This window comes from Ovis aries, chromosome 4 (genome assembly GCF_016772045.2).
Source record: "Ovis aries strain OAR_USU_Benz2616 breed Rambouillet chromosome 4, ARS-UI_Ramb_v3.0, whole genome shotgun sequence".
NCBI lineage: Eukaryota > Metazoa > Chordata > Mammalia > Artiodactyla > Bovidae > Ovis > Ovis aries.
Genome location: NC_056057.1, coordinates 96,915,623 through 96,936,924, shown reverse-complemented (window position 1 = coordinate 96,936,924; position 21,302 = coordinate 96,915,623). Strand labels below are relative to the sequence as shown.

The 21,302-nt window shown below is 50.1% G+C and overlaps 1 protein-coding gene and 1 long non-coding RNA gene across 2 annotated transcripts in view; one reads left to right on the top strand and one right to left on the bottom strand.

The window, feature by feature from the left end:
* The window catches only part of PODXL (podocalyxin like), a 52,319-nt gene that overhangs the window by 14,689 nt on the left and 16,328 nt on the right, over positions 1 to 21,302 (top strand). The gene's annotated exons all lie outside the window — the stretch shown is intronic.
* LOC132659708 (uncharacterized) lies at positions 9,666 to 19,362 on the bottom strand. Its single transcript, XR_009600447.1, has 2 exons — positions 11,750 to 19,362; positions 9,666 to 9,905 (listed from the first exon to the last, which is right to left on the bottom strand). It is a non-coding gene; the product is annotated as an uncharacterized LOC132659708 (long non-coding RNA).

Below are 21,302 nucleotides of genomic sequence, written 5' to 3'. Positions count from 1 at the left end.
ACCAACACCACAGTTCAAAAGCATCAATTCTTCGGCACTCAGCTTTCTTTATAGTCCAACTCTCACATCCATACATGACTACTGGGAAAACCATAGCTTTGACCAGACAAGCCTTTGCTGGCAAAGTAATGTCTCTGCTTTTTAATATGCTGTTTAGGTTGGTCATAGCTTTTCTTCCAAAGAGCAAGCGTCTTTTAATTTCATGGCTGCAGTCCCCATCTGCAGTGATTTTGGAGGCCAAGAAGATAAAGTCTGACACTGTTTCCATTGTTGTTCCCTCTATTTGCCATGAAGTGATGGGACCAGATGCCATGATCGTCATTTTTTGAATGTTGAGCTTTAAGCCAGCTTTTTCACTGTCCTCTTTCACTTTCATCAAGAGGCTTTTAGTTCCTCTTCACTTCCTGCCATAAGGGTGGTGGCATCTGCGTACTGAGGTTATTGATATTTCTCCTAGCAGTCTTGATTCCAGCTTGTGCTTCTTCCAGCCCAGCATTTCGCATGATGTACTCTGCATATAAGTTAAATAAGTAGGGTGACAGTATACAGCCTTGACGTACTCCTTTCCCAGTTTGGAACCAGTTCATTGTTCCATGTCTGGTTCTAACTGTTGCTCCTTGACCTGAATATAGATTTCTCAGGAGGCAGATCAGGTGGTCTGGTATTCCCATCTCTTTCAGAATTTTCCACAGTTTGTTGTGATCCACACAGTCAAAGGCTTTGGTGTAGTCAATAAAACAGGTGTTTTTCTGGAACGCTCTTGCTTTTTCAATGATCCAATGAATATTTGATCTCTGGTTCCTCTGCCTTTTCTAAATCCTCTTGAACATCTGGAAGTTCTCGGTTCACGTACTGACGAAGCCTGGCTTGGATAATTTTGAGCATTATTTTGCTAGCATGTGAGATGCGTGCAGTTGTGTGGTAGTTTGAACATTCTTTGGCATTGCTTTTCTCTGGGTTGGAATGAAAACTGACCTTTTCCAATCCTGTGGCCACTGCTGAGTTTTCTAACTTTGCTGGCGTATTGAGTGCAGCCCTTTCACAGCATCATCTTTTAGGATTTGATGTAGCTCAACTGGAATTGACCCCTTGACTACTACTTTTTGGGGGTGACTTTACAGTCATTTGGATACCTGGCTGTGGCCGGGCCTGACCCTGGGATTCCTGATTCACTTCCTAGGCGGGGTGAATAGGAAACTGAGCTTCCTTAACTGGGCTCTAAGGCCCAAACATGAGGACAACTTGGCTTTGTTTAAAAGGAACGTGGCTTTTAACTTTTCCTGCAGGCCTTGGTGGGGGACAGGGGGCGGGGCTCGCCCTCAATTGTTCGGCCATATTCATTTGGGAGGATTGTTTGTTCTTTTAGGCAGCACCCGACCAGACCCCCACTCCCCACCAGCCAGTCCTCCAACACCAAAGAAACCCAGGTTTCCTGCTCTGCAAGGGGAGGGGTAGTCTGCCTTCCCCCTGCTTCTCTGGGCCAAGTGCAGAGCAGAGTCATGGGTGATGGGGTTGGGGCTTTATTTAACCCACTTTGTAGAGTTAAGTGGGGTTTCACGCTGGGAGCACACTGACCTCAGCTCCTACCCACCCCCTTTCTCCCAAAGTGCTGCACATTTAGTGTGGGGACTGCGTCCTAATGTGGATTTTCCTGCAGCAAGAAAGATGCAGGTGTTATTCCTGGAAGCGGAGGCTTTTCTCCAGGACAGGAAAAAAAAGGTTTGGAAATTTGGAAAGCTGAGCCTGCGGCCTTCACCTTCAGCTTCCAGCAGGTGGAAACCTGTTGTTCCCTGGGAAAATCGCAGGCTGCCTTTCACAGAGCTTGCTCCCTCGGCTCCCAGCGGCCACCGGCTGTCAGTGCGGGACTTCCCTCTGGCTCCTGGTCCTTGTTTTGTTTTTGGCCCGAGAGTGGTGACTGGTCCCTGGCGAAGGTTTCCAGGGGCAGCTGAGAAACCCGTACACATCTGGCGATTTTCACGGCCTCAGGAGGAGGGGAAGGTGGCCGTGGGAACGACAGCGTGCTCCTGCGGAAAAATATTTACCAGTGTGTTTTTGAACTGGCTGCTGAGGAAGGAGTGGGATGCCAAATGCGCTCCTGCTTTGGCTGCATCCCAGGGCCTGGGAGCAGCAGGTGCGGTGCGGGGGGAGGGGGCAAGGGCAAGGAGAATGTGGGCCTGCAGGGGGATAGGGGGAGAGCCACCTCCATGGACAGAGCCCCCTCCCCAGCTAAAGTCCTGCTCCCCAGGCTGTGCCTGTATCTCCCCAGCCCGGGGCTCCATTACAAGGAGCATCATGAGGGCACCTCCCCGACACCGGATCGGGGAGACCCAGATGGGACCCTGCTCAATCTGGCGGCTCAGTGTCTTGTCAATAAGACAGGCGCAGCAGTGCTGCTTATAAGCTCAGAGGAATGAGGATACACTGTTTCTGATAGTGGTTGGTAGAAAACTGCATGGTGAGAAGAGAGAGGAAACGCATACCTGCCTGTGCCCTTGGCCGCAGGTGTGGCACAGGGGCAGCAGGGCGTGAATCCCCCCACCCCCCTTCCTTGAGCTCTGGGCACAGCGTTTGTGGCTCCAGCGCGCAGCAGGCTGTTGGCACGGCGGTCAGCCCACCTTCCCATCCCAGCAGACCTGAAGAACCGGAGTATTTTGACATTCCCCCTCCACTGCTTAGACATTTTAAAAACATTCACTTTGTTCTAAGGGAGGCCTTTCTCTTTCCCCTAACCAGAAGACCAGGCCCCCCCAGGAAGCCCCAGGCTCATTCAGGACCCGGGTCTCTCTCCCACCCTCTAAGCTCCTTCTCCTGGTGGAGGCTTGTACATCACGCTCAGGGTCCTTGAAACAGACTTTAAGGAGAATCTGAAGGCGCTCTGCCCCTTCCCCAGGGTGCTGTCCCAACATCCTGACCTTTGTACGGGAGCCCAACTCCCCGGCGATGCCCAGTCAGCCGGGCATCACCCCGCCCACCGCAGGTCAGTGGGTTGGCGGCTGCTGGGCCGGCTGCCCGCTCACACAGATCAGGCTTCACATGGTCGGCAGCAGACCGAGGGATTAGGAGGCCTGGGTAGGGTGTTGTTTTAAGGGGGTTAGTCTGTCTTTTCAGTACAGGAAGAGCCGCAGGCCTACCACGAAGCCTGATACCCTGTGCGCAGCCTCCCTTAGGCACAGCAGTGAAGGTGGCTCAGAGGCAGGAGGCTGGTGCAGGCCGGGCACCTCGATGCGGGGGCTGAGGAGGAACCAGGAGGGGCCGCAGGCGCTCAGGTAGAGATGGGCTGACATCCTGGGTGGCCAGAGTTGACGAATTCCAAGCTCTCCTCTTTCCTCTCTGCCATCAGCAACAGCATTATGAGTAATCCAGAGAATGCGTTTTGAAGTGTCTTGTTACAGGGTGGGGATGGGGTTCTGCCCTCTGACCCCACCTGGAGAGCATCTGCTGGGGGTGGGGTGGGGTTGTGCAGCCAGCTCTGGCCTGGGGTTGTCACTAGGAGGGATCACAGAGCTTGCTGAAGGCCCCCTGTACTAGCCTGGGGGATGGGGGAGATGAGAGCAGGGCTGCCCCATAGCAGGCCTCCTGGCTCCCCACCCTGCTCCTGCCCCTCCAAATCTTCAAGGCCCACAGCACTGAAAGCCCATTGTTGAGTGACAGCCAGCCAGTCGAGAGTGGTTCTGGGGCAACAGCTAAGTAGAGTGGCCCACTCGGGGGGCCTGAGATTCTGCCTGACTCTGGGACTCAGGTGGCAAGGGAGGAGCTCAGGAGGTGGGCCTGGGGCCCGCCCTCCCATCCTCCCCCTCCCTGCACTCCAGTGCGTACCCATCCATACAGCTCAGCTTCCACACGGACCCACCCAAAGCGCGGCCCATGCCCCAGGGCCTGCCCCGAGGCCACCCCAGTGCCCACTGCCTGTAGGACAGACGGACACAGACACACAGAGCAAAGTACCACACGGCAGTGAGTGGATGGTCCACACCTACATGCCACGATGAATCACACAAATGAAATGCCGAGGGAATGAAGCCAGACCCCAGAGTCACTGTGTGATGTCATTGATCCAAAATTCCAGGCCAGGCAAAAGTGATATTTAATGTCAGAAGAGAGGTTGCTTTGGGGATGGAGAGTGACTGGAAGGGAACAAAGGGAAGGCTTTGAGATGAGGTGTCTCTTCCGCCATCTGGGCGTTGGTTGTGTGTCCTCCCCTGTGGTGGGTGGTACATAGCTCTTCAGTGAGACCTTGTTAAAATAAAGGGGGAGGGGGCTGTCCTGAGGCTCCCCTGATGGCACGCCGCAGGAGCTACCTGAACCCACAGAAGCAGATGTTCAGTAGCCGAAACCCCGGGGCCCCAGGCAGACAATTCCGGTGCACCAGCCTGGGAGAGAAGATCTGTGGATGGGAGTAGCCAGCCCCTGAGAAGAGAAAGGGAGCCAAGTTGGGTGCTACTGACCTGGGCATCGGGCTGGCCTGCCCTGCCCCTGCCCCCAGCTGTCACTGGGCCATTGCCCTAAGGGTCAGAGGGAGTTCCAACCAGGGGCTCCATCCCTGGGAACACTGGTGCTGTGCAGATTACAGGGCATGAAGGGTATGACCGTGTGGCCGCTTCCATGAGCATCGCTCATACATGGTAACAGTCATAGGATGGCGGGGCAGCTCTGTGAGGACCGCTGCCCGGCTCACCCCTCTAATGTCTGTTACTGGACTGCGGTGCTCTTAGATTTTTAGTATTTATTCTTTCTTTTTAGGGCTTCCCTCGTAGCTCAGTTGGTAAAGAATCTGCCTGTAAAGCAGGAGACCTGGGTTCAATTCCTGGGTCGAGAAGATCCCCTAGAGAAGGAAACAGCAGCCCACTCCAGTATACTTGCCTGGAGAATTCCATGGACAGAGAAGCCCGGCAGGCTCTCGTCCATGGAGTTGCAAGAGTCAGACACGACTTAGCAACCAAACCACTACTTACTTTTTAATTTGTTTTTTGAATAGGTAAAGATTTAGGTGTTTCCCCTCGTTTGTGACCTGAGTAGCCAATACTTGTCCTGGTTAGCTATCTCATGGCTGGATTTCTAACAGCAGGCCTGTGCCAGCGGCCCTTGTTGGGCTTTCCCGGGACATCACATAATGGGGTCCACAGCTGGATAAAAACCTAGCCTGCTGGCCCCAGACCCAGGAGGGGTCGTGTGTATCAGGGGCCGGCAAACTGCAGCCTTGCTGCCTGTATCTGTATAAATATAGTTTTACTGGAAAGCAGCCACGTCTGTTTATTCACACACTGCTTGCTTGCTCTTGGGCTACAGTGGGGTTGGGTAATTGTGGCCAAGACTGTGTGGCTAGCAAAGTCTAAAATACTTAACTGACTGTACTTCCCTGGTGGTCCCATGGCTAAGATTCCACACTCCCAATGCAGGGGGCCTGGGTTCCATTCCTGATCAGGGAACCAGATCCCAACTGCCGCAACCAAGACACAGCACAGCCAAATAAAGAAATAAACGTTAAAAAAAAAAACTCTTCACAGAAAAAGTCTGCCAACCCATGTTTTACAGTTTCCTGGCACAATATCATTATCCTACAAATGGGAGGCAGGGCTCAAGAAATGCAAATGTCTTGCCCAGATAGTAGTATGCCCCTACCCCCATCTAGAGCCAGCCCCTGACTCCTCGTCAGCCTGTTCTTCAGCCCCACACCCTGCGTTGGAGGCCTAAGCCACCTGCGTACCACTTTCTATGGTGCTGAACAAGGTAGATACCGTTTCCCACCTTATTTTCTTAATAACAGAAACTTTTTTTGAGTTTTTTCCATAAAAGCCCTGGCCCTCGGTTGATAGTATTATTTTATTTTTATTGAAGTATAATCAACTTACAATATTGTGTTTATTTCTGTTGTATAGCAAAGTGATTCAGTTATACATACATATATAGGTACATTCTTTTTTCTAGATTCCATATATGAGTGATAGTGTAAGATATTTGTCATTCTCTTTCTGACTTATTTCACTTAGTGTGATGATCTCTAGGTCCATGCATGTTGTTGCAAATGGCATTATTTCATCCTTTTTTATGACTGAGTAATAGTCCATTCATTAAAAAGAGTGAAATAATTCCATTTGCAGCAACTTGGATGTAACTAGAGATTATCATCCTAAGTGAAATAAGTCAAAGAGAAAGACACATACCATAAATATCACTTATATATGGACTCTATTGAAAAAGGAATGTATTATGGACAACTGAGTCAGTCTGCCAACTGATATTCCATGGGGCTTCCCTGGCGGCTCTGCAGTAAAGAATCCACTTGCCTGTGCAGGAGACATGGGTTCAATCCCTGGGTCGGGAAGATCCCCTAGAGTAGGAAATGGCAGCTCACTCTATTATTTTGGCTGGGAAATCCCATGGACAGAGGAGCCTAGTGAGCTTCAGGGTCACTAGGGGTCCCAAAGGGTTGGACACAGCTTAGCGGCTAAACAACAACAACAACAACAACATTCCATTGTATATGCACCACGTCTTCTTTATCCATTCCTCTGCTGATGGACAAATAGGTTGCTTCTGTTTCTCACCTATTGTGAATAGTGATGCTGTGAACATAGGGGAACATGAATCTTTTCAAATTATAGTTTTGTCTGGTTACATGCCCGGGAGTGAGATTGCTGGATCATATGGCAACTCTATTTTTAGTTTTGTGAGGCACCTCCATAACGTTTCCCATAGTGGCTGTACCAACTTAACATTCCCACCAACAATAGCTGAGGGTTCCTTTTTCTCCACGCCCTCTCCAGGGTTTGTTATTTGTAGACTTTCCAATGATGGCCACTCTGACCGGTGTGAAGTGATACCCCCTTGTCATTTTGATGTGCATGCCCTACTGATTCAGTGTTGAGCATCTTTTCATGTGCCTCTTGGCCATCTGTGTGTCTTCTTTGGAGAAATGTCTGTGTAGGTCTTCCGGTCAATACATCCTAATATATGAGTTGCTCACCTTCTTCACCCAGAGTCAGACGCTTACTCAGACTCTTTCATCATCCCCCACATCCCTCAGGATTGGGCTGGGGAAGGAAGCAGAAGTTTCATGGAAACTTTGTTTTGAAACTTGAAGCTTTGTTTCACGGAGGAGGAAGCCCAGGCTGAGAGGGAGAGGGGTGTGCCCAGCATCCCTTCCCTAGCCCACCATGTGGTCCCTAACTCCAAACCCCGGTCCTGGAGCCCAGTCGGCCTTAAACGGCTCTCTCAGAAGGGAGGCTCAGGCTGCCAGTTGCCTCTGGGGTAGCTGGGCAGCCTGCAGGAAAGCCCCTGCCTCACTGCCTGTCTCTGCTCCGCCTCTCCCTTAGGCTTCTCTGTGAGGAAACACTTCCCTGGAGCCAGGCCACACCCTGGCTTCCGGTTCCTCTTCCTTCTCCAAGAAAATTCTGGCTTACCCCCTGGTCTGAGAATTCACTGGACCACAGTCACCCTGGTGCTGTCATCTCCCCCACCCTACACGCCAGGCCTCACTGGGAAAGCTGGGGAGAGCCTCGCATCCCCCGGTCTGCGACACGAACATCTCAGGGGAGATGGTGGGGACCTGACTTGGCAGGAATCTGAGACTCTTCCCCGCTCCCTTAGAATACCTGAGCATTTCCCCTGTGTGCTCACTGCTCTAAATGCCTAGAGGTGTGAGTTATAGTTACCATTAATCACCTTCCTCCACTTTTGACGGAAGGGGAAACTGAGGACCAGAGTGAAGACACGTGCCTGGCACATGATCAGGGTGCGATGGAACAGGGCTTGAACCCAGTGGGTTGGGCTCCCAGCTGCGGGCTCTTAACCCCGCCCGCCTGCCCCCCCCCCACCGGTCCCACTTTCAGAGTGAGGGTGGGGGAAGGGGTCACAGTGTAGGACTGGGCAGGAGTGTGTCCCCATTGGACCCCCCTGCTTCAGGCTCGGGCCACACGCCAGGTGTAGGGCCAGGAAAGAAGGCAGAACTGCTGGCCTGGAAAAGAGGAGGAGCAGGTCCTCTGGCCACAGCGCCCACCCCTGTGGGGAGCAAGGTGCCCGAGGGGAGCCTGCCCTTCTCTGTGGCCGGGAGATACCCGTGCTGGACAGTGGCAGCCCTCTCCGGTGCTGGGAAACTGCCAGACAAGGCCCCACCCTGGGAGCAAGTGTCAGGCAGGCCAGCTGAAACAAGCTGATAAGGGCAGAACAATTCCAGATTTGAAGAATGCCTGGAAGTATCTCCCCGAGGGGGCAGCTCTGAGTCCCTCCGGGAGAGGCGATGCAGAGGAGCTGGGCCTGATAACCCCCTGGGGCGCTGTTCTGTTGTGCCGAGGCACCAGGGAGTCAGAGCTGCCGGGCCCTGGGGGAGGGACAGGGCGGATGGAGCATGGCCAGAACCTATGGGTGCACTTGTCTGCCTGACCACTTGGCCTGACGGGGACAATGAGGGTGGCCTAAACAGCAGACCCGCCTGTCTCACAGTTCGGGGATCTGGAAGGTCTGAGATGAGGGTGGCGCCAGAGTCGTCTCCTGGTGAGGACCCTCTTCCTGGCTGGTAGATGGCCACCATCTGGTGTGTCCTCATGTGGCGGAGACTGGAAGCTCCGGTGACTTCTCTTCTTCTGTCGTGGGACCCCAACCCCTAATACCGTCGCACTGGGGGTAGGGCTTCAACATCCAAGTTGAGGGGGAGAGAGAGCTTCAGTCCCAGAGCACCCCTTATGCCAGGAAAGTTGGCCAGGCGCATCGTTGGGGCCCTCCGTCCAAGCAGGGGGCCATTTGGAGGGGTACAGAGAAGGCTCAAAGATTATTGTCCTCATTTTTCAGGTGGGGGCCATGGCAGTCTAAAAAAAACCCACCCTTCCCAAAAGATAAGGACATCGAATCCCTGAAACTGGTGATCACTGTCTTTGGACGGAGGGTCTTTGCTAATGTTGCTGATACTAAGCTAAGGATGAGGTCATCCTGGAGTATCTGCATGGGCCCTAGATTCAGTGACTCAGAGACATAGCGGCGGGGGGAGGAGGCAGCAGTGTGGCCCCGCCCTGGTGGTGGAGATGGCAGGGATGCTGCCGCCAGTGAAGGAATGCCAACAGCCCCCAGACGCCGGAAGAGGCAAGGAAGGGTTCCCCGTGGAGCCCCCAGGCGGAGCGGAGTCCTGCCGACACCTGGATCTCTCACTTCGGCCGCCAGAGCTGTTAGGGAATCGGTTTCTTGTAAGCACCCCCGTTTCTGTTGTGGCAGCCCAAGGACACAGGACCCGAGGCCCAGAGAGGGTCCAGGCTCTCCCAGGCCCAGCGCAGCCCCGGGAGAGTGCCCGCAGCCAGGCGGTCGAGGTGAGGTGAGTCCGCCTCCCTGTTCCTCTCCCTGGGCCTGCAGCCCAGAGCCCTGACCCCCTTTCCCAGCTGTCGCCACCCCGAGCCGATGCTGTTCACCCAGGTCAGGCTCCCCCTCCCTCCCTGCCCCCCACAAGCTTAAGAACTTTTGGGGGGGTAGCTGACTTTGTTACAGCCACAGAGGACAAGCATTGTGGCTCAGATGGTAAAGAATCTGCCTGCGATGCAGGAGACCTGGGTTCGATCCCTGGTGCGGGGAAGATCCCCTGGAGAAGGGAATGGCTACCCACTCCAGTACTCTAGCCTAGAGAATTCCATGGACCAGAGGTTCCTGGTGGGCTACAATCCATGGGGTTGCAGAGTTGGACACAATTGAGTGACTAACACTTTACTTCTCACCACGCAGAGGACTAATGAGATACCCAGGGCAGAACACCAGAGCAGGCAGCCTCCAAGGACAGGACTCGGCTGAGGCAGAAGCAGATCCAGAAAGGCCCCCTGGTGGAAGGCCTGGAGCTCTCAGCTGTGCAGGAGGGAGTGGCTGGGGAGGGTGGCCAGACCCCCAGGTGTGGGACTTGAGACCCACCTGGAGCAAGGAGTGTAGCTCAGCTCCTGGAGGGAAGAGGTGCAAGCAGCAGATGTCACGGGCTGGGAAAATGAGTTCCAAGGTCAGGCGGCTGATTCAACAAAACTCTAGAAGCACGGAGGCAGGGACAGTACATGGTGGCAAGGGAGGGGGCATCCGATCTTTCAAAATGAGGGTAAGAGGGAGTGTGAGGGGGCCGAATGCAGGGTGAAGAGAGGACGTCTGATCTACTGGCCGTGGGGAAACATCCTGGCCAGGCAAACAGTGGGCCTGCAGCTCCTCTCAGCTCCTAGGACAGCCCCAGGTCCCTGCCCCACCCAAGAGTCTGGGGGTCTGTGTCCTTCCAAAGCTCCCCCCATCCTGCCCAACTCCTACTGAAGTGAATTCCCAGCTGCCATACAGAAGCCTGGCAATAATAAATGGGCCAGTTCAAGAGGGGCAGCAGGATTGGGGTGCTGAGGATGGGGGGCCCTAGAGAGCTGGGCAGGGCTCAGATTCCCACCAGGCTGAGCCTGCGGCAGCATCACAGCGCGCCCTCCCCCGACATGCACAGAGCCTGCTCCTGGGAGGGAAGGAGGTGGCTTCCGAAGCAGATGTATGTCACAGGCTGGGAGAAAGCATTTCAAGGTCAGACAGCTCTTGGAAAGGAGCTGGCCTCTGAAGTGGCTGGTTCCGCTGGCTCCGTTACCATGTCAAAAGCAGCGTTGTGCTTGGGAAAGTTGCATATACCTTCTTGGGAGACCTTAGAAGCCACACAGCCCATTTCACAGGTTTCAAGAGGGCCAAGGGCTTGCCTCCCACCCTTGGGGCTCAGAGAACCAGGACTAGAGGCTTCCATTTGGCTTTGCGCCTTCCTTGATCACATCCTTCCATGAAGATGTTGGTTCATCCTGCCTGGTTTCTGCCCCTTTCGCTGCCTCCCCCTAGCTGCCCAAGAAGCTTCTTGGTTTTAACCACACTCAGGGGAGGTGAACTGGAGGAAACAAAAGACGAGGGGGTGGATGCTGGTGTCCAGGCCTAGGTCCTCCCATCTCGTGGCCTTCCCTGTGCACACCCTCTTCCTGGGGCATTCTTTTGAGCTTCCTTTCCCCCTGCTATTAATAGTCCAGAGTCCATCCCAGATAAGAAAATGGCCAGGAGCCGGAGAAAGCAGGGCCTCAGACTGAGAACAGTGCTCCTCTCATCCCAGGGGAGAGGAGTGGAGTCAGCCTTCTTCGCCCGCTCCTGTTTGGTCTCCCCGCTGGAGGTCAGCGTGGGGAGGAACTGGCTCCTTGCTAGCTCGACCCTTCACACCAGCTTCATTCTCAGCTCCTCACTGCTGCTCTCTGCCCACCTCTTCACTCCCCGCCACTCATTCCTTCCTCTATGTCGATTCCCATCCTCCTTCTTGGGGAGCTCAGTACACACTCGGATAAACACTTAAATAGCCTGGCCTCCCATTTTCTTGACCTTTTTCCATCTCTACTCCTGCTAAGTTGCTTCAGTCGTGTCCGACTCTGTGCGATCCCATAGACGGCAGCCCACCAGGCTCCCCCGTCCCTGGGACCCTCCAGGTGAGAACACTGGAGTGGGTTGCCATTTCCCCCGCTGGTATTCCCATTTCACCCCCTGAACTTGATCATCCCCACGCTGCGCAGCACCTCTGCATTTCATTCTTTGATCACTGTTTCTTTCCCTTCCAGTTCCTTTGCTCAGGTATACCTGGACCACACTGCTTGAACAGAAGGCAGCCACTCTGATGACCCATGACTTTGTCACTGCCTCTCAGCCCCTGTCTGTTTTATCCACCCTATACGTCACCATCTACCATTATAATCCCAACCTTACAAATATGCTGAGGTCTCTTGCATCTTCTGCCATCATAACTCACCTGGCAAAAACTCCATTCCCAGGTGAACCCCGTCTCCTGTTCCTATGCCTACCTGCAGACAGTGGAAGGAAAAAAAAATCACACAGTGGCTGATTGGGTTACTATTTTTAAATTCTGGATTTCTGGCCCAATTTGGCACCAGATACCACTTGACAGTCATCCTGTGTTTTTCCGGTTGAGTGGTTCTGAAAGTGTGGTCCTCAGACCAACAGCAACAGAATCACTTGGCAACTTGTTAAAATGCAAACTGTGATGCCCCACCCCAGATCTGTTGAATCAGAAATTTGGGCTGAGTTCCTAAACAGGTATGTTCACAAGCTCCCCAGGTGATTCTGATGCTCCCTAGAGTTTGAGCACCATTTTTCTAGTAGGCTCCCTTCAGTTCAGTTATTCAGTTCAGTCACTTAGTTGTGTCTGACTCTTTGCGACCTCATGGATCACAGCATGCCAGGCCTCCCTGTCCATTACTAACTCCCAGAATTGACTTAAACTCATGTTCATTGAGTAAGTGGTGCCATCCAACCATCTCATCCTCTGTCGTCCCCTTCTCCTCTCACCTTCAGTCTTTGCCAGCATCAGGGTCTTTTCAAATAAGTCAGTTCTTCACATCAGGTGGCCAAAGTATTGGAGTTTCAGCTTCAGCGTCAGTCCTTCCAGTGAATATTCAGGGCTGATCTCCTTCAGAATGGACTGGTTGGATCTCCTTGCAGTCCAAGGGACTCTCAAGAGTCTTCCCAACACCACAGTTCAAAAGCATCAATTCTTTGGCACTCTGCTCCCTTTCCTGCCCTAATGAGTATTTCATACTTTCGCTTCCACATTGCTCCTCCTCCTCTCTTATTTCATCCTTGTCGGTGTACTGATTTCCTCTAGACTTGGCTGAGAGAACTGAGGATGTCAAATGGAAACTTGTCTTCCTGTTACCACCGTTTCCAATGTCCTGATGGCTGTATCCATCTTCTTCCCTCTGGTTTCATAGGCAGAAGTATCCTACCATCTAATACATGGGTGTCTCCCTCTGCATCTTAAGGAGGGAATGAAACAAAAGGAGCATCCTTCTCAGCTCTAGCATCTCTCACCTTCAAGGAGAAAAGCAAAACTTTCCTGACTACTGCAGTTCCTTTCCAGCAACTGCCTTTTAATAGCTCGCCACTCCTTTTAATAGCTAACATTTGATAAAGTTCTTGTGCTTCCCAGGTGCCTGCCAGTGCAGGAGATGTAAGAGACTTGGGCTCCATCCCAAGATTCCCTGGAGGAGGGCATGGTAAACCACTCCAGTATTCTTGCCTGGACAATTCCATAGACAGAGGAGCCTGGCAGGCAACAGTCCATGGGGTCACAGAGTCGGACACGACTGAAGCAACTTAGCACCTTTGTCAGCATGATAAAGTTATTTACACACACAAGCTCACTTCCCTGCCATTTACTCATCTTCTATCAGCCCCAGTTAGGCTTCCACCTGCACTGTTCCCATGGAAACTGCAAGTTGAGGTTGCCAGGAACTTCCATGTTGGCAGTTTCATCATCCAACACCATCAGCCACTCCCTCCTTGGAGGGAAAAAAAATCAGATGTCCCTGTTGCATCTTCCTATTTCCCCCAGAAGTGGCTGTTATCCTAAATTTAGTATTAAATTCTGTGTATAATGTAAATGTTTTCTGTGTCTCTGTTTCTAAAATTATATTGTTTAATTTTGTAGATTGTAAACCCTATAAGTGAAACCAGATACATTTTTGTTTTGGTTTTTGTTGTTCAGTATAGTTTTTAGATTGATTCACGTTAATACACATATGTGAAAGTTGCTCAGTTGTGTCCAGCTCTTTGCAACCCCATGGACTATACAGTCCATGGAATTCTCCAGTCCAGAATACTGGAGTGGGTAGCCTTTCCCTTCTCCAGGGGATCTTCCCAACCCAGGGATCAAACCCAGGTCTCTCGCACTGCAGGTGGATTCCTTACCAGCTGAGCCGCAAGGGAGCCCAAGAATACTGGAGCGGGTAGCCTATCCCTTCTCCAGTGGATCTTCCTGACCCAGGAATTGAACCAGGGTCTCCTGCATTATAGGTGAATTCTTAACCAACTGAGCTATCAGGGAAGCCCTAATACATGTATCATAATACATAATATGTATATTACACAGATAAACATATATGTAACAATATAATACCTGTCTCTGATTTTCAGTGCTGTGTGATACTCTAGTCTATGATTCTAAAGTAACTTATTTGCCACCAGTGTTAATAACATTTGCTTGTTACCTGTATGGAGCCACGTTCCGTGGGACACTAAGTGCACGGGCCACAACTACTGAGCCCGAGCCACAACTAGAGAGTCTGAGCTGCCATGGAAGATGCCACGAGCCACAACTAAGACCCAAGCAACCAAAATAAATACTGAAAGACATTTTTACAAATCTTTAAAGTAATTTAGATTTACAGAAGAGCTGCAGAGATGATGCAGAGTGGCAGATACCTTTCCATCATCTTCCCCTAATATTAGCATCTTATAAACCATGGTCCTCTTATCACAACTAGGAAATTAACTGTACAGTGCTATCACCTAACCTACAGACGTCATTCCTATTTAACCAGCATGTCCACTAATGATCTTTTTTGTTCCAGAATAGACCACTGCATTTCACCATGTCTCATCTCTTCCAAATTGTGGCTGTTCTCTGGTTGCGGCGAGCAAGGGCGTGGGCCTCTCACTGCGGTGGCCTCTCTTGTTGGGGAGTGTGGGCTCAAGGGTACGTGGGCTTCTGTAGCTGTGGCTCATGGACTTGGTTGCTCTGCAGCACGTGGGATCTTCCCAAGTCAGGGATCAAGCTGGTGTCTCCTGCATTGACAGGGGGATTCCCCTCGGTCTCATATTTTTTAATTTTGTTGATCAGAGTTTTCCAGGTTTGTCTATTGGGAGCTCTCAGGTTGGTTCCCTGAGAGCTGGACTTGCCTACTATTTTGTTTTTGCCTTTTTTTTTTAAGCGCTTCTTTACTTTCTGTTGTTACAAGATGTTCCAGGCTCATCTTGTATTTTATACACTGCTGGTGGGCATGTACTATGGTGCAGCCACTTTGGAAGATTGTTTGGCTATTCCTCAGAACACTAAATATAGAGTTACCATGTGACCCAGAAATTCCACTCCTAGGTATATCCCCAAGAGAAATGAAACAGCCACACAAAAACTTGTACACAAATGTTCCGAGCAGCACTGTTTATAATACCTAAAAAGTGGAAACAGCTTGAATGTTCGTCAGCTGACGAGCAGGAAAACAAAATGTAGACTACCACGGAATATCATTCGGCAATAAAAATAAAAAACTGACATGTGCCGCAACATGGATGAACCTCAAAAACGGGTGAATAAGTGAGAGGAGCCGCACACTGTGCACGTCCCTTTGTGGATCAGCGGTTGCCTGAAGCATGGCTTTTCTTCTGCTGTGTCGTCAGCGTGAGGGTTTATGTTCATCTAATCAGTGGGGCTGACTTGTTAGCTTTTAAGTTAATGTTGGGGACTTGCCTGGCAGTCCAGCTGTTAAGACTTTGCCTTCAGATGCAGGGGGTGCAGGTTCGATCCCTGGTCGAGTGGCTAAGATACCAGGTGTTTTAAACCAAAACATAAAGCCATATTGTAATAAATTCAATAAAGACTTAAAAAATGGTGCCCATCAAAAACAAAAGGGAAAGGGAAACCAAAACGGAAACAAAAAACAAAACAAAGAAGCAAACCCCTAACTTGATGTTACACAGGTGAGACCTTGGTCCCTGCTTGCCTGTCAGTCTTCCTTTCTGCTGCTCCCAGGGAACCTGACTTTGGCAGCCCCCTCCAGCTATACTCCACTTATCTTTACTTCATACTTGCTAGCATTTTGAGTTCATGGCAGGGTAGAAGCATATTCCCAGATATTTGCAAAGGCACTGGAACCTGGGGCTGGAGGGTGTGGGCTCTGCTAGTGTTCCTGTCTCTTTTCTAGAAATCCTGCTGGACTTAGCACAGATTCCTGCCCTCTCCCAGGAGCAAAGAGCTTTTTTATTTTTCTTGTTCCCTTCCGCAGCTGCAGTGGGTTTCCATCACTTCCTTCAGGTGATGCTTTTTTACCTTTCTCCTGCAGCTGAATGCCTTTGTCTTCCAGCAGAGAGAGGGGTGATGGATCTGGGCAGCATCTCCGTGGTGTTTCACCGGTACCTGTCATTTCCTCCCCCAGCTGTGGTGGGGTTTCCACCAGTGGCCTCAGGCCATAGATTTGGTTGCTGTCCACGGACAAGTCAGGCTTTTTCCCCCCAGGTGATAGGTTGCTGTTTAGAGTGTCAGCCCTCACTGCTGTTTCTTCTCTGCAGCCAGCCCCACGGGGGAAGCTTTCTCAAGGCTGTTTCTGGGCATCTTTACCAGCCCTTGGTGGCCTTCCTGGTGCTGGGGGAGCCTCTACAAGTGTGTAAAGCTTTTGATTTCGGCAGTTCTCAGGTTTCCACTTTTACAGGAGCCCATGGTCAGCCTTTAGCAATTCATTAAACATTTTAACTTTAATCTTCTTGCCAAATTCTGTCATGTAAGCAAACCCTTGAGTCTGGTTTCTCCCTGTGGTTGACTCTCCAGTTTTCAGGCTAGTTGTTGTTTGCCCATGACCCAAGTTCGCCAGTGGGTTCAAGAAAAGTCATTAATTTTCCGTTTCTCCACTTTTTGCTGCTGTAAGGGTGGAGAAACATGCCTCAAACTTGTTAGCATTTGCTCATAATGGCCTATATTATAAATATATTACTGGTTTTATACCTCATATTTTGTATTTATGCCTTTCTGGGTTGTTATTCCCCTTTGGTCATCACCAAGGGTTATTTCCCTTACTGCTTTATTAGCCTTTTTTAAAAAATCAATTTTTAACTGTTCTGGTATTTGCTATTGTCCTTCATTCATTTGCTATCATCACATCATCTGAGAATGTGAAAAGATTCAGTCCTGATACCTGAACGAGCAGCTGCTTGTGTCTCTACTGTGGTGATTCAGCCTAGGTCTCAGTTTGCTGGGCTCAGAGGTAGCACTTTAATCCATTTTGATCCTAAAAAACACATGATTATTAGCCACTGTCCAGTTCCCCTCGTCAGACTACCCTGATTACCATGCTGGTCCTGCTGCCTCGGATATGGTTGTTCAGTTTCTAAGTCATGCTAGGGTGTGGTAGAAGAGAAGGACTTTCTCAGTTGTGTCCGACTCTTTACAACCCCGTGGACTATACAGTCCATGGAATTTCCCAGGCCAGAATACTGGAGTGGGCAGTCTTTCCCTTCTCCAGGGGATCTTCCCACCCCAGGGATAGAACCTAGGTCTCCCGCATTGCAGGTGGATTCTTTACCAGCTGAGCCACAAGGGAAGCCCCGAGGGTACAAGCCACAAGGGTATGGTACCCACTTTTTTCCTGGAAATGAAATTCTGTTCATGCCCCGCTACCCAAGGAACGTGCTGTCCATTCCCACTGAAATCAGCAGCAGCTCCTACCAGCATGTCGTTGTCATTGTTCTTCAGACGCTCAGTCATGTCTGACTCTTTGCAACCCCATGAACAGCAGCACACCAGGCCGTCCTGTCCTTCACCATCTCCTGGAGTGTGCTCAAACTCATGTCAATTGAGTCAGTGATGCCATCCAACCATCTCATCCTCTGTCATCCCCTTCTCCTCCTGCCCTCCATCTTTCCCAGCATCAGGGTCTTTTCCAGTGAGTTGACTCTTTGCATCAGGTGGCCAAAGTATTGGAGCTTCAGCTTCAGCATCAGTCCTTTCAGTGAATATTCAGGGCTGACTTCCTTTAGGATTGACTGGTTTGATCTCCTTACAGTCTAAAGCCTTTGACTGTGTGGATCACAACAAACTGTGAAAAATTCTTAGAGATGGGAATACCAGACCACCTCACCTGCCTCCTGAGAAACCTATATGCAGGTCAAGAAGCAACAGAACTGGACATGGAACAATAGACTGATTCCAAATTGGGGAAAGAGTACGTCAAGGCTGTATATCGTCACCCTGCTTATTTTACTTACATGCAGAGTACATCATGCAAAATCCCAGGCTGGATGAGTCACAGGCTGAAATCAAGATTGCCGGCAGAAATATCAACAGCCTACCAGCATACCAGGCTGATGAACAGTCAAAATAACATGCTCCTATTCCCCCAACAACACACCAAATTTAATCAAAATCCAGAACACCATCAAAGATAAAATGCACTATATTTTGCGAACCATGTAGGGGAGAAAAAACACTGCCAGAGTGTGCCTTAAAATAATTTATAATTCATCCTCAGCTCAGAGACATGAAACGATGTCCTTTTTAGAGCACACGAAATACAATACTTCTCAAAACCTTGAGGAAGGGAGTGTCATTTGAGCTCTCTGAACTGTGAACTCCCTGATGTTCAAGCTGGTTTTAGAAAAGGCAGAGGAACCAGAGATCAAATTGCCAACATCCGTTGGATCGTGGAAAAAGCAAGAGAGTTCCAGAAAAACATCTATTTCTGCTTTATTGACTATGCCAAAGCCTTTAACTGTGTGGATCACAATAAACTGTGGAAAATTCTGAAAGAGATGGGAATACCAGACCACCTAACCTGCCTCTTGAGAAATCTGTATGCAGGTCAGGAAGCAACAGTTAGAACTGGACACGGAACAACAGATTGGTTCCAAATAGGAAAAGGAGTACGTCAAGGCTGTATATTGTCACCCTGCTTGTTTAACTTCTATGCAGAGTACATCATGAGAAACGCTGGACTGGAAGAAACACAAGCTGGAATCAAGATTGCCGGGAGAAATCTCAATCACCTCAGATATGCAGATGACACCACCCTTATGGCAGAAAGTGAAGAGAAGCTAAAAAGCCTCTTGATGAAAGTGAAAGAGGAGAGCAAAAAAGTTGGCTTAAAGCTCAACATTCAGAAAACGAAGATCATGGCATCCGGTCCCATCACCTCATGGGAAATCGACGGGGAAACAGTGGAAACAGTGTCAGACTTAATTTTGGGGGGCTCCAAAATCACTGCAGATGGTGACTGCAGCCATGAAATTAAAAGATGCCTACTCCTTGGAAGGAAAGTTATGACCAACCTAGATAGTATATTCAAAAGCAGAGACATTACTTTGCCGACTAAGGTCCGTCTAGTCAAGGCTATGGTTTTTCCTGTGGTCATGTATGGATGTGAGAGTTGGACTGTGAAGAAGGCTGAGCGCCGAAGAATTAATGCTTTTGAACTGTGGTGTTGGAGAAGACTCTTGAGAGTCCCTTGGACTGCAAGGATATCCAACCAGTCCATTCTGAAGGAGATCAGCCCTGGGATTTCTTTGGAAGGAATGATGCTAAAGCTGAAACTCCAGTACTTTGGCCACCTCATGCAAAGAGTTGACTCATTGGAAAAGACTCTGATGCTGGGAGGGGTTGGGGGCAGGAGGAGAAGGGGACGACCGAGGATGAGATGGCTGGATGGCATCACGGACTCGATGGACGTGAGTCTGAGTGAACTCCGGGAGATGGTGATTGACAGGGAGGCTTGGCATGCTGCGATTCATGGGGTCGCAAAGAGTCGGACACGACTGAGCAACTGAACTGAACTGATGGAACAAAGAGTGTGAGCGAGCAGACCATACATGATAAACCACTGGAACACTTCCTATTCATTATAACAGAGAATTTCTGGCAACTTTAATATGTAGACTACCATTGAGTTCTGGTTCAGTCAACCAGCTAAGAAGACAGTACTGCTTCCAGCTGGTTGAGTCAGCATGATGGCCCCAGATCCCTGGTATGCACACCCAGATTGAGAAATTCAACCTGATAAAAATTGTGATTGTCCTTCTCTGATCTAGCATCCTTACAGTCTATCATCCAGGCTTATTTGCTAGACTTTTTGCAGATGTTTTTTTTAAAGTAGAAGACTTCTTCTTGGTTAGACTCTGTCTTTCTCAGGCATCTGACTGTTATCACAGGTTTGAAAAACATGAAGAGTGGTAGAGATGATGGAAGGATATGGCTTTCTTTGTCACTGAGCTCAAGTAAGGTAATTGAGTTTTCAAGCAGGATAGAAACTGCGTCATCAGACAGGAGAAAAGTCGTTGAGTCTTCCAAGCACGTTCCATCACAGATTGAGCCTTTTTTAAAAAATTTTTTTAGTTATTTACTTGGCTGTGTTGGGTCTCAGTTGTGGCACACAGGATCTTTCTTCCTTGCAGGATCTTTGTTGGGTCATGTAGGATCCTCCGCCACAGCCCGCTGACTCTCTGCTTGTGGGGAGTGGGCTTAGCTGCTGTGCGGCTTGTGGTATCTTAGTTTCCCGACCAGTGACTGAACCCGCGTCTTCTGCCAGTTATCCCAGCTGGGAAGGGTAGTATGTGTCATACTAGCATCTAGTAGCTAGAGACCTAACAACATCCCACACTGCATAGGACACTCTCCATAACAAAAGTACCCAGCGCAAGGGGCTTCCCAGGTGGCACTAGTGGTAAGAACCCACCTGCCAGTGCAGGAAATGTAAGAGACACAGGTTCGATGCCGGGGTTGGGAAGATCCCCTGGAGGAGGGCATGGCAACCCATTCCAGTATTCTTGCCTGGAGAATCCCATAGACAGAGGAGCCTGGTGGGCTACAGTCCATAGAGTTGTAAAGAGTCAGACACAACTGAAGTGACTTAGCATGCATACATTCAGCCCCAAATGTCAACAGTTTGGGGTTTGGAAACCTCTACTTTCAGCTAGTCATCTTTGTAAGAAGTAACCACCCCACCCCACATCCTTAATTTATTAAATATGCTGATGCTCCTGTCCAGCAATCTCATTTTTTGGCAGAAAGGTACTCTGATGTGATCAGTTATAAGAAGTACCACTGTCAAATCATAACACTACATTGATTTTTAACACATGTCCTTTTATGTATGCCCTTTATATTGTTCTGTGACAGTAGCCACTCAGTCCTGCCAAAGCCACTTTATGGGCACTTCATTCTGGATGGGGGGTGATGTTGTGACTGCGTCTCTGTGAGATGCTGTAGGATAGTAAAGTCACGTCACTTCATGTCTGCAGAATTCCGCCTACCTTTAACCCCAGTAAGGTTGAGAAACTAGTTCTCACATTTCTATTGCCCGAGCCACTCCTCATGCAAATTTCTGATTCTCATTAGCACAATGTATGTGTGTTCATGCACACACATGAAAGCTGTTGGGTCGTTCTCCAGCTCATGAAGGAGCTGGAATTGCTGATGACCACATTTCGTTGTTGTTTAGCCGCTAAGTCGTGTCCAACTCTTTTGCAACCCTGTGGACTGTAGCCCACAAGGCTCCTCTGTCCATGGGATTTCCCAGGCAAGAATACTGGAGTGGGTAGTCATGCCCTCCTCCAGGGGATCTTCCCCACCCACTACCACTGAACCATCAGGGAAGCCCTGAAGACCACGTTTAGGGTCACCCTTAACGTCATCCGAGACAGGCTTATAGAACTTATGGACGGCCCCTTCACTCACTGGCCCAGCTGGAGCTGACTCATTCATAGCAGCTTAGTGCATACTTAGGCTCTAGTCATAAGAGAGGCTG